Raw genomic sequence first — 13,408 nt, 5'->3', positions numbered from 1 at the left:
CGTGACAAAGTGCATGGATGTTATCTGGAAATCTAGTGTCTATGCAGAGCTGCTAGTCCCACTAATGCTGGTAGCTACCTTAGAAACAAACAAACTAAAACCAATTTCGTTTTCCTTTATGAGAAGTAGATAAGAGGGGAAAGAAGGAGACCAACCTTTGTCTTGTGCTTGGTTCCTTACTTGATTCCTCTCCCTTCTGATAGATCTTTGCCACTCTCCTCCTTGTTTACCCAGCTTCAAAGAGCACCTGTAGAATCAAAGTAGCATAACACTATCCAAGAACAGAGATCTACTATCATAAACAATATAGGACCAGATATATATTGACCACACAAATGCACATATCATCAATCATACAAGAATGTGGAGGAAAACTCGAATAGCTTTATTAATAATCAAGAATAGCAAAGAGGATTACAACCAATTGTTCTAACCCAGCGTCATCCTCTCAGAAATAAAGCCCTTCTTCACCTCATGAAAAGCTTTGATCACCCAACCCTGTGATGTTGCACCAAGAAACCAGCAGCACTTCCTTACAAGATACAAAATTCCAGCCTCCAACCTCCGGATCTCTGGGATGAGAGATATATATATAGATATTTGCAGAGGTGTGAGTTAGCTCTGGGTTTTTGATTAGTGTCTTCTCTCAGATAGTTCTTGGTTCCACTTGGAGATCTCATTGATCTCTTACTCATCCTTGGGCGATTATGAGAGGCAAGTGTCACAAGAGAAGGTTCTGGAAGATTCCATGATCATCCACCTCGCAAACTGTCTCTGCCACTTGTCTATTCTCGTCCATCACACCTTATAGAAGGGCTTTTCAGTATGCATCGCACCTCCCGTGTGCATTTAGGTGGGATGCATCGCACCCTCAGCACTGAGCAATCAGTATGGTCCAGTTTTGACCATTTCTGAGTAGTTTTTCGTGGAGAACTTCTGGGAGATGATGTAATTAGTTGACCTTGTTCTTTTAGGGGTTGGAACAAGACTTTTAGGGACTTAGGAGCCCTTGGTTTATGGACATATTTGATTGGGGTTGCAGTGCCCAAAAATGTCTATAACAGTTGCCCCCTAAAGCATGAGGTCGTTAATCTTTTGATGTCGGGTGAAATGCTTTATCATGAGGATCCGAAGTTTTTTCGAGCTGGAAGGCGACCTGTAATAAGATACAATACAATACATTATTTTCATAATATTTTCATGATCTAGCTGAGGCGGGCATTCCCATGCCACTACAACAAAACAGGCAATTTACGCCAGACTTAGCACCAGATTTTAGTGTATTTTTCTCTCCATTGGGATGATCAGCCTGGTGCTAAATCTGGCTCTATTGTACAATTTTTAAAGAATCCTTTTTTGCGCCAAATTTTGCATATTTTTTTACGCCAAATTTTGCATCATTTTTTGCATCATATTTTGCACCAAGATTTGCATTTGGTTTTACAACAGGTTTTGCTTCTATTTTTGTGCCATTTTCTTCATCCATTTTTGCATCATTTTTTGCTTCCTGTTTTGTGCCATTCTTTGCTTCTATTTTTGTGTCGTAATTTGCATAGAGTTTTACACCATCTTTTGCATCTGATTTAGTGCCTTTTTTTGCATCGAGTTTGTGCTAGTTTTTGCATCTAGTCTTATGTCATTTTTTGCTTCTAATTTTATACTTATTTTTACATCTATTTTTGCATCAAATTTTTTGCCTTTTTTAACACCATTTTTTGCATCTAATTTTGCACCATATGTTGAATCTAATTTAGTGCCAAAATTTTCATCCATTTTTGCACCATTTTTTTCATCCACTTTTTCGTTTCATTTGTGTCCCTTTTTTGCATCCTATTTTGCACATAATTTTGCATCATTTGTTGCATCCAATTTAACATCATTTTTAACAACATTTCTTGCATCCAATTTTGCATCCTTTTGAGCATCTAAATTTTCACCCTATGTTGGACCATGTGTTACGTCCACCTTTCAATCCCATTTTGTGTCTAATGTTACGTTCAATTTTGAGCCATTTTTTTCGTCTACGTTTGCATTTGTTTTTACACCAAATTTTGAATCATTTGTTGCACCTCATTTTGCATCCAATGTTGCATCCAAATTTGAGCCATTTTTATGCCCATTTTCACACCATTGTTTCTACTTTTATGTCCAAAATTTCACCATTTTTTATGTTTAATTTTGCATCCTTTTTGGTGTCTAATTTTGCATCCTTTTTTCTACCACATTTTTTTGTCCACATTTGCATCTCATTTTGCACTTAGATTTTAGTCTGAATTTTCATCTAGTTATGCATCATTTTGGGCATCCTTAGTTTCACCCTTGTTTATTCCCATTTTGCTTCTTGTTTTGTGTCTTTTCTTACATCCTTTTTGCACCCAAATTTTCATCCTAATTTTACACCATTATTTGCATCCTCATTTTGGTGTCCATTTTTACATGTTTGCACCCAATTTGGTATCTTTTTTGTATACCCTATTTTTTTCCCTTATTTGTGTCTAGTTTTACACCCTTTTTAATTCTACTTTAAAACCCTTTTTGTCTCATTGTTTGCATCTTGTTTTGATGGCTAGTTTAACATCCAATTCTACTCCCAATTTTGCATCGATGGTTACATCCACTTTTGGCTTCTTGTTTAGAGTTTTACTTTTACTTCCCATTTACTAATTTTATTACATAGTGAAATATATTACAGTTTCTAAATATCATTTTGTTGTAGGATTTAATGCACAGTTAGATGAACATAAAACCCTCTCAGTTTATCCTAGAAACCTAAGATAGACTGATTAAGAGAAAGGTTGTTCTAGGGCTCAAGATTCTTAGTAGATCAAGATGTAGAGTATAGATTAAGAAAAGAAGAATGAATTCATGTGAGTCCTCACATGCAGGTCTTGTTGGAGTTTTTAGTGTAGCTGGGAAGTGCTCCTAGATAGCTCCAAATCTTGGTCCTACACACAAGAGAGAGAACAAAGAAAACTTCACAACATAATATCTTGATAATTGAAACTATCATAAACATATAAATATTACTGAATAAAGAAATATAAACCAAAATCCCATACATTCATTAGTTAAATAGGATAAATAAAGAATGAATAGTAGCATATGGAAGGAAGAACAACTAATCTATATTAATAAAGGAGTTGGAGGAAAGTTACAACCATCAGATACAGTGGTAACAACACCTCCCCCAACTCTTAGCTCCAAAACTCTCCCTCTCAAGATAGATCTCAACAGCGTGACAATACATGAATTCTCATTATTTCCTCAATGGCCAAGCCTCCAATATATAGGAAAGTGAAGGCTATGAAGATTTCCCAAATTCCTCATTAATTCAATTTTGGCAAAATCTTTTGGGTGAATAATGTTTCCTCATATAAAAATGGAATTTTCCACTTTTTAGATGCTTTTGTGCTTAGGAAAAAGCTTCCCCATGCTTTATGGCTCTTTCCCACTTTTGTATGCTTTTATTTTTTAGGAAAAATCTAAATATGAGGATAAAGAGATCACATTCCACCATATGAGTTTCTGAAAGTGAACAAGAGTGTCAAATTCTAGTTAACTCGAGCTTTTTTCCTCGCATTAGAGGAATTTTCATTTTAAAATGTTAACATTGAATTTCCATGTCATAATGTGTAAGCCAATCAAAATCCTTTAAAATTTAAAAGACATATAGGTGTGACTAGGCAGTGGATTTTTTTTAATAATATAACTTACCTAATTTAACTATGAATGCTGCCCAAGTGACCCAAAACTATATTAAATATTAAAAATAAAATTAATATCTTAATCTATAAAAGTTAGAATATCTAGAATATTTTTTATGAAGGGTAAATTTTCCTAGTTGCTGGAAGATCAGTAGTTGTTGGTTCCTAGCCCTCTCTTCCTAGTCGTTTTCTTCCCTTCCTCCCCTCCCTTGTTTATAGCTTGTTCTTGTTTTCTTATTAGTAAGTTTCCCCTTGTTATCCCGTATCCTTTGGCCCTTGTTATTTGATGAGTTGTTGATATAGTATGAGGTATTTTAATAGCATTTAGTTTATGCTATTAGTTATATACTAATAATTTTAACTTAATTAATAAAAGAAAAATAATTACTTTAATATTGAAATCAATCTATGATAATATGTTAATTTAACAATTAAATAAACAATTAATTAAATCTAAATATTTAAAATATTATAGTTTTATTCTTTCTAACACTTAAATTATTCTAATATTTATATATTTACATATATTTATTAAATAGTTAACACCTTTTATAACTAACTATTAATTTAATAATCATTTAAATTAATTTATTTCAATATATATGTATATATATAGTTAAAACCTCTGTGTAAATTCATATGTCCCTTTAACTTTTAATTTAATAATAATATAACTAACTATCGATTTAATAATCAATTAAATTAACTTATTTTAATTAAATATGGTTATGCCCCAGGTCCAATCCAACTAACCATTTCCTAGTCAAATTTAGCCGTTAGTCAATATAGCCATTACCTGGTCAAGAATTATAGTCATTGGAGGTTCTGCTCTGACTATTTAATATGCAAAGCTAGATTTGATTCTTCAACTTGTCCTGACGATGAACCACACTGGTTGGTTCGAAACGCGTCGACAAATGAAATAACATGTGATTTATGCTTAAAAATCTCTCATAAAAAAGGGGAAATATTTTGCCACAAATCTATGAATGCTTAATCATAAAGGCGTCATGCGATGAAAACAAATTAATGATGTTATTCCTTATGAAAATGATGGGTATTCTTGATAAACGCTTATGCTTGTGGATGTCTCCTCCCTAGTTGAGAGGGAGTGAGCATTGTGACCATATTATTCATTTGTCATGTACTATGGCGGAGACTAACAGTTGTGAGCCTACTAAAGACACCAATAGGAAGGATGGTGGATTAGATAAACATCTGGCACCAATATTCTTTGAGAATTTGTGCTTTGACTAGGACTAAACGCCATAAGTCAAGTACATTAATCCAAGATAAGAATAGTCATGAGGATCGACATTTCCTAGTGTCAAATATTATGACAGTGGATTAGGAAATGATCATGTGAGGACATGCCTGATTAACATCCTTGTGTGGTAAGTGCCTAAAGAGGTAGTGGTGTCCAAATTTATGCCTCTCAACATTGTGGTATGATCTAATGGAGATATATAACTTGTTAGTCAAGATCTTTCTATTTTGACAATGTTGGATATGATCATTTAAATCATTGTTGATGCTTATCAATCCAAATCCCTTCTTATATGAATATTTCAACTTGAGAGTACTTTTTTGTCTCATTATGAGTATCTCCGTAGTTTAGAGGGAGTGTCATCATCTTCATTATCATCATCATCACCACCATCAATCTCATCATTGCATTACCGTCATAATTATCATTCATGTCGTCGTCATAATCATCATCATCATCATGATTATGGACATTTTCGTCAATTGTTCATAATTATAAGTGTCGTAAGAAATATCATCAACCCAAAAAATATTACGAGTGCTCAAAAAGGGTTGTTAGGACACATGATATATGCAAGAGAAATGACAACTTTGTTTTTTAGAGATGATTGATGATCATCATCACCACTACCATTATCATCATCATTATAATTTTCATCATCCCCATCATCATAATTAATGTAATTTCTATCATCATTGTTGTCAACTTCGCCATGAACATCATAATCATCATTCATGCCATTATTGTTTTTGATGATGACCAAGATGAAAATAATGATAATGATGATCAAATGATGATGACTCTAAAGATAATGATTATGATTATGACTATGACAACATTTAAAAATTGGGAAGATTGTCTAAGGTCATTAGCATCACCATCATCATTGTCATTATAACCCCCATCATCTTTATCATCATTTTGATTATCATAATAATCACAATTCATGTCATCGTCATCATCTCCATTATCATCATCGTCTTAATTATTGACATTGTCATCAGTTGTTCATAATTTTTAATGTCATAAAAAATATCATCAATGCAAAAAATACATGACTGTTGGAAAATGGATACAAAAGTAAAAAAAAAATGGGGGCAACAATTGACACAAAAGTGGATGAAAAAGTAGATGCAATAGTTGATGCAAACTTGGACACAAAATAGGATGCAAACATGGATGAAAAAGTGGAAGAAAACATGGGTGTAATAGTAGGCATAAAACTTAGCATGAATTGTTGTGAAATAAATGTGGATACAACAATGAACAAAAAAAAAAGACACAAACTTGGATGCAAAAAGGAGGCAAAATTGGATTAAAAAATGGATGTAAACATGGACCAAACATGGGTGCAGTAGTGGACACAAAATTAGATTCAAAATTGGACACATCAGAAGTGGATGTAAAAGTAGATGCAAAATGGGATGCAAAAAACAGAATAATTATTTGATGCAAACTTGGTCACAAAAGAGGATGCAAATGTGGATGAAAAATTGGAAGAAAATGTGGGTTTCAATGATAGGCACAATATATGGCACAACAAAAGTGGATGAGAAAGTGGATGTAATAAAAAACATAAAAAAATATGCAAACTTGGATGCAAGACAAGATGCAATAAGGGATGAAAAAGTGGATGAAAACATGAGTGCAATAGCAGAAACAAAATTGGATTAAAAATATGGATGCAATGGAAGTAGATGCAAAATATGATACAAAATGAGATGCAAAACCCAACACAAAAGTGGATGCAAAAATAGATGCAATATTTTGATGCAAAAGTGGATGTGAAGATGGATGCAAAATTGGAAGCAAACGTGGGTACAACAGTAACTACAAAACATCGTACAAATAGTGTCACAACAAAAATGGATGTAATGATAGATGCATAAAAAGAAGAAAATGAAGATGAAAAATAAGATGCAAAAGTGGACGTAAACATGGGTGCAACAATGGATGAAAAATATGATGCAAAAGTTGATGCAAAAAAATTAGATGCAAAAGTAGATGCAATATGAGACACAAAACTTGATGCAAATCATGATGCAAAGTGGATGCAGAAAATGATGTAAAAATGGATGCAAAAAATAATTTAAAAAATGATGCAAAAGAGGATGAAAGAGATGATGAAAAAGTTGATGCAAGTGTAGGCACAAAAGGTGGATGCAATAAATGATACAAAAGTTGGTGAAACAAAATTAGGTGCCAAACTTGATGCAAAACATGGTGCAAAGGATTGCACAAAACTTGGCATAAAACTTGGCATAAAACCTGGTGTAAAACCTGATGCAAAACCTATTGCAATACCTGGTGTAAGACTTGGTGAAAAACGCGGTGCAAACTTTGCATCAATTTTTGCGCCATATTTTATAAATGGACACAAATAGCACCAAAAATGGGCTCTAGATGCAAAAAAGGAAGAAAAAGGGGACGCTAATCACAGGGTTTTGTTGTAGTGTGCTCAACTTTATAAATTCATTTTCATGTACATAAGACAGACAATCGTCTGTGTGCAGACTGATGATTCTGGTAGAGCCATCATCCATTGGGTCGGATGATTATCCGTGCAGCAATGATGTACATTTGATGTCTTTATATCGTAGCCCGGATGGGTGAAACTAGATCCGGGGTCTTCAATCTCGTTCGATCTTCAGTCAACGTAGAAGTCGATCCATGTGAGAGATGTTTTGGGGTCGAACATGGAAAGACATCGCCTGATACCAGCCAATAATGGTGCGAGAGGAATCACCGATAATGATGATGACCCTCAAGGTACTGCAGTACAATTCACGTGGTGTGAATAAGGGACTTGGCGTTGAACACCATGCAAAATCTTTCGGTCGAAGGCCATTGATGTAAACATGTCGCCGGAAGTGAGAAACTTTCCATTGAGGCATGCAAGCTTCAAATTACTGAAAGGGTTGTTCCTAGATCGACTTCTTCGATAATGAGCTGATGTCGACAAGAAGCGATCCGTCATAGGAGGGCCTTAGTGAATCCCACATCAATGACACGGAATGGAGAAAATGATTTTAATGGACGTGAAAACGATCTGATGACATAAGGTTCAGGGTGGCGGTCATGAAAGAATGGAGCGTAAATGTATTGCAATGGATGAGACACAGGTGAATTATCTGAGTGACTTCTCTTGAAAATATTGACGACACTGACATGATGGATTGGTAGCGTTAACCCCAAATATGGATGGTGTGATGGACCAATGGTGATATGACCAGTGAACGGAACAACCCAACCCTACTCAGATGCGGAGTGAAAGTGTCATGTTCAAGAGCGACTTGCTACCAATAAAGTTTCTTCAAGTTTTCTTCCCAATTTTTCCCCAGTCATTGCTGACCAGTGCCTTTTTATTTTTTTCAAGCTTGAGGAGGATAACATATGCTTGTTCTATAATTTTCCCTTCAGGCAAACCCATCACTATGTTTTAACAAGCGTAGTGATAGTGAAACTCGTTCTTGTCTGTATGGACAAGCTTGTCGCTATTCGATTTTAATGAGTTTAATGACAAAGATAACTCGGTCTTTTTCAATTTTAGAGAGTCTGAAAAAGAGGCATAAAGAAAACTCCAATAATACTTTTTCGTCATATAATCCCTTAAGTTCGAAAAGGTATAAAACAATGCAAAAGGGATGAATTTTCGGTACTTTTAACGAGCCGAACAAAACAAGCGCTCGATCTTTTTGTGTAATAATCCCTCAAGTCCAAAAAGATTAAAATCTGAAGGAGGGATAGCACTTCCGGTCACTTTAACGAGCTGGAGAGGCCAATCCCTCGGCAATCTTTTCATATTTTATGAGTTAGTTGAAAAGAGCTTAAAGGAGACTCGTCTTTTGAGGAACGAGTGATAAATTCGGGTAGCAGCTAATTCCAGGTAAGGTTTGGAATTTTCCAATCACGGCAGTGTCACAAGGATGGCTAACAGGATCACTCTTCGCAATTGTTCCTCAAAAAGGGTAAACAATCAAATGAGGGTGAATGATTGGCCAATATAGAGTGGAGGTGATGATGAGAACACGACCAAGGTTTCAAAGTCTGATGATAATACATTCACGATGGTTATTTACCGGAAATTGGTTCATTTTTTAATGAGCTTAAACTCTGGGGAACATTTGCTCATTGCTTATGTTTATTTTTTAACGAGCTTGAATTCCGCGTTAAAACTGCTCGAGGCGGGTTTATTTTTTAATGAGCTTTAACCCTGCGGTAACACTGCTCGTGATAAGTTTGCATGCCCCCAGCATAATAACGCAAATCGAGGTGCATGCCCCCCAAGCTTCATTGCATTCATCTCGGTGGTTGGAATGAAGGTTTACCTTCGAGATCTTCGAAAGACTCGACTTTGATTTTACGAGATCGTAATCAAAGACTTGATTTGGAAAGGGAGTCGTTTCATTTTTTAATGAGGTTGACACAGTAAAATAACTATCCTCATGACTCCTTGTTTCATTTTTTAACGAGGTCGACACGAGATAAGAACTGTCCTCGGAATCCACCGTATTTACAGTATTTGATAGAAAATCAAAAACTGAAGGATGATTAAGGTTGTTGGAATAATGTTCGTGGTGATCCAGAAGATGGGAGCGATGGTGGTAATCTTCCCATGGTGCCTCTCCTATCATCATTGATTGAATGATTCCTTCGTCTGTAGAATGTACATGCTACCAAGGATCTGAAGAGGTGCCATATTCCTTAGACCTATTTATCCAAACACTCGATGAGCATTGATTTGGGTTTGACCCCAGGCCAAGAAAATTGATTGCTACAATATTTCTAAAATGGCGATGATCCATGCTGACAAAATGTTTAGGAATCTTCCGAATCCATTAGATATAGAAGATTTCATATTGCAGGTTTCCACTGTGGCCACTTCCGCCAGATTACTCGGAGGCGGTAGGGCAAAAGTACCCATTAAGGCAGGGTCTTTTAGGAGGCCTACTCCAATATTTTGAAGCGAATGATTGCTTCCATGGATCATTGGAATGCTTCCTGTAACTTGTGAACTATTGGCGAGAAATGTTTGTTGGTCGACGATTGTAATTCCTCCTTGAAAGGGAAATGAAATCTTCCTGAAGTAGGTCGACACAACTGCGGCCATGGCATATATCCAGGGCCTTCCAAGTACGATGTTGTAATTGAGGTTTCCGTCAATTACTTCAACATCAATTTCTACTATTTTGCCCCCTAGTTCAACTTGCAAGTTACTTAAAATTCCGTATGGAGTGTATGATCGTCCATCAAATGCTTTTAACATTGTTGACGATCGTGACAAGGGTGGTGAGCCTAAGTTTTTCTAGCAACTCATCGACATAATACATGTAGATGCCCCCTCATCAATAATTGTTCGATGAACAGTTTTGTTGAGGGCTTTCACTTGAATAAGGAAAGCTAGTTGAGTTGGTAACTGAGGGTCATATCCTTTGTGATTAAAGGATACAAGATTGGAATCTGTTGGGTCAATCCCACCTATTACTGATAATAGACCCTGCTTTTGGGAGAGGTAATTTTGTGGTACCTTAAGTGTCGACATAGCGGACAGCGATTGGGCCAGGTCCTCTACTATATTATAATTCTGTGCTACTTTGGCATGAGGATTAAATGTCGATTTGTGTACTACTCCCTTTGGCGGCTTTATCATTGGTTTAGGAATGATGGGTGGCACAACTTTAGTCAAAGTTGTTTTCGAACTACTAGGTTGTTCATTAGCCTTGTTATTTGACAGCTGTGGATTCCCATAATCTTTATTCCTTGTCAAAGCATCATTTCGCTACTTTGAGATAGACAACATAAGCACCTAGGATCGGGAAGCATTTTTATTAGCAACCAGTTTGGTTCTTGGGTTTCAAAACGGATAAATCAATACTGCTGAGGTTTTTGAACTCTTAAAGAGTTTCTTAACTTCAGCTTTATGTGGACAATCTCTCGTCCGATGATCCTCATCGTATATCTGACACCCCGCAGGGGGGTTTCCTTTGCCCATAAGGGTTTGTAGAAGGTTTTTCAGGAGATGACTCATCCTGCTTCTTTTTTCTCCCTTTCTTTTTCTTCTTTCCCCCTGGTTGCTTCAGTTGTTTGCCCTTGTCGGTCGACATGACATTTACCTCCGAGGTGAGAAGTTCTTCATTTGCATTTTGATCAGAAATCTTACGGGCTTTCTTAGATGTAGCCTTTGTCGATTTCGTGCTTGTCGTACCTATCACGCCATCTCCGACATGAGAGTCTTTGTTTGATTTAGGAGGGGGGGGAACGGAAAATTTCGGTCTAGGAGCATCAGGTATTTTATTGTAGAGCGTGTCAGACTAAGTATAGATCAAGTCTAGATATTGTGCACAAGCAATAACTTGCTCTTCAGTGATGACTCCTCCCTTTGCCACATCTTCTGTGATAGAAGGTAATAATGACTTAATAAACCATTCAGCTAGCAGTTGATCAGGAACATATGTTTTTACCATTCTGCGACGACGTCGCCACTCATGAATATGATCAGATATGTGAGTGGCCATTGTCTGTTTGAAATTGGTAAGAAGCTCTATTCCTATTTCGTACCTTATTGGTAACTGAAAATGGGTTAAAAAGGTTGTGGCTAGGGTGCTGAAGTTATCGAATGAAGCTCTAGGCAATTCGATATACCACTTTGCTGTCGGACCAGTTAATGTTCGCTGATAAAGGCAAAGCCTAATCGAATCATCGTTTAGTGTGTTAGATGAACACCACAGATGAAAGGTAATCACATGATTCGACGGGTCTTCACCCGAATTTCCATTAAATTTAGGAATATCTGACGGAAGTTTATGCGGAGTCGCCGGCCACCAAGGGGCATAAGCAATTGGATCATTCGTCAGCCGATTTAGATCTGGTAATTCTAGAGTTGCTATAAAGGGCAACTGTTGATTCAGGTTAGGCGAAGCATACCCAGGATAAGTTGGAATCACCTGAGCAGTGGGTCTTTGCATATCAGCATAATGTATTTGATGTCGGTAACTTTGATAAGGTTGATGGGCATAACCATTATAATATGGTTGTTGATAACCGCTTTGGAAATGCGGTTGCCCATTACTTACAAAGACTTGTTGCTCAGGTCCTTGATATGATTGCTGGAATGGCGGTTATTGAGATTGAACCAGCCATGGTTGGTTGACCATTTGTTGTTGCCCAATACTGGATGATTGACCAAGATGAGGAGTCATAGTACTTGTTTCAGCCTGAGTCGCTCCAGATAAGGAGGCACTAACCTGAGGTTGTGATTGAGTCGTTGAGACAAGAGGCTGTTGTATTGCAACCTGAGAAACTTGGGGTTGACATACAACATGTAGCGCTTGTACTTGCGACGCAGTCACCATAGCAGGTATAGTGGGAATATTCGACACAGGATAGACTGGTTGCATTGAATATACAACCCTTGGTTGCTGAGGTAGTATTGGTACCCAACCGCTGGATGTAATTCCAATTTGACCTGAACTTTGTTGTAAACTCCCATATGGTTGTTCTCCGGGAGGGAACAATGAAAAGGCATACTGCCCTCCATATGGTGACAATCCAGTACTTAAAGGGTAGATTGGCCTTTGAAGACACATCGGATCAATTTTTTTGAGTTTCAACATAATAAATACCAGATGATAATCCACATGAAGAAATAGGAACTGACCATGTCGTCGAAACAGTCTCTGACTGGACTCCGACTTGTTGTTGATAACTTGCTGGGACAGATGGTATACCAAGGAACATCGTTGGAGTAGCAGCACGAGGCTCTGCCGCTGCTGCGTTGGATGACACAGTCCTGGATGTCGACGGTTTTTCAGACATATCTAGTCTATCGAAAAGATTTTCTAGCAATTTCGATTGACTTTCTTCCACGATTGCGGATTACTTGGTCAACTAAAAATCAAGGGGAAATATGTTTCCGAATTAAATGAATTTTAGACGCTTTGACACAACTTGTTTTTTCAATTTTTAAGAGTCGAGAAAAAACAAAAGATGACTCTAGTCACCTTCGATTTTTAATGAGTTTGAAGTGACAAGTGCTCAGATGGACCTTTTCCTTTAAGGAGTCTGAAAAGGAACGAAAGAGACTACTCTGGAAATCTAGATAGAGGGATTACCAAACCAATTGCAAAACTACAGAATACTTTTTACGGTACGGCAGTCAATCTTCCCGAATGCTGTGTTTAGTGCATTGCGATCGATAGGGTGGCAGACATGGCTTCCTATGGATAAAGGATATAGCCTATTGTGGTCTCCCAATATATACTCGACAGTACGTGGGAGCACAAGTCCGTACTGGCACTTATCGTCTCAAAGTGGAGGAATCACCCAACCAACAATGAAAACAACAGTTACCAGGCTTTACGACGCCGGAATACGTCTCTAGCCTAGACTTCTAAATGTTGCGCGTTAGGTTCAAAAGCGTTTTTAGATTCATTAAATT

This window comes from Pinus tabuliformis, chromosome 2_1 (assembly GCF_031772625.1).
Source record: "Pinus tabuliformis cultivar Carrire ecotype Pingquan chromosome 2_1, CPIR1, whole genome shotgun sequence".
Taxonomy (NCBI): Eukaryota; Viridiplantae; Streptophyta; class Pinopsida; order Pinales; family Pinaceae; genus Pinus; species Pinus tabuliformis.
Note: the sequence above shows the minus strand (reverse complement) of the source record.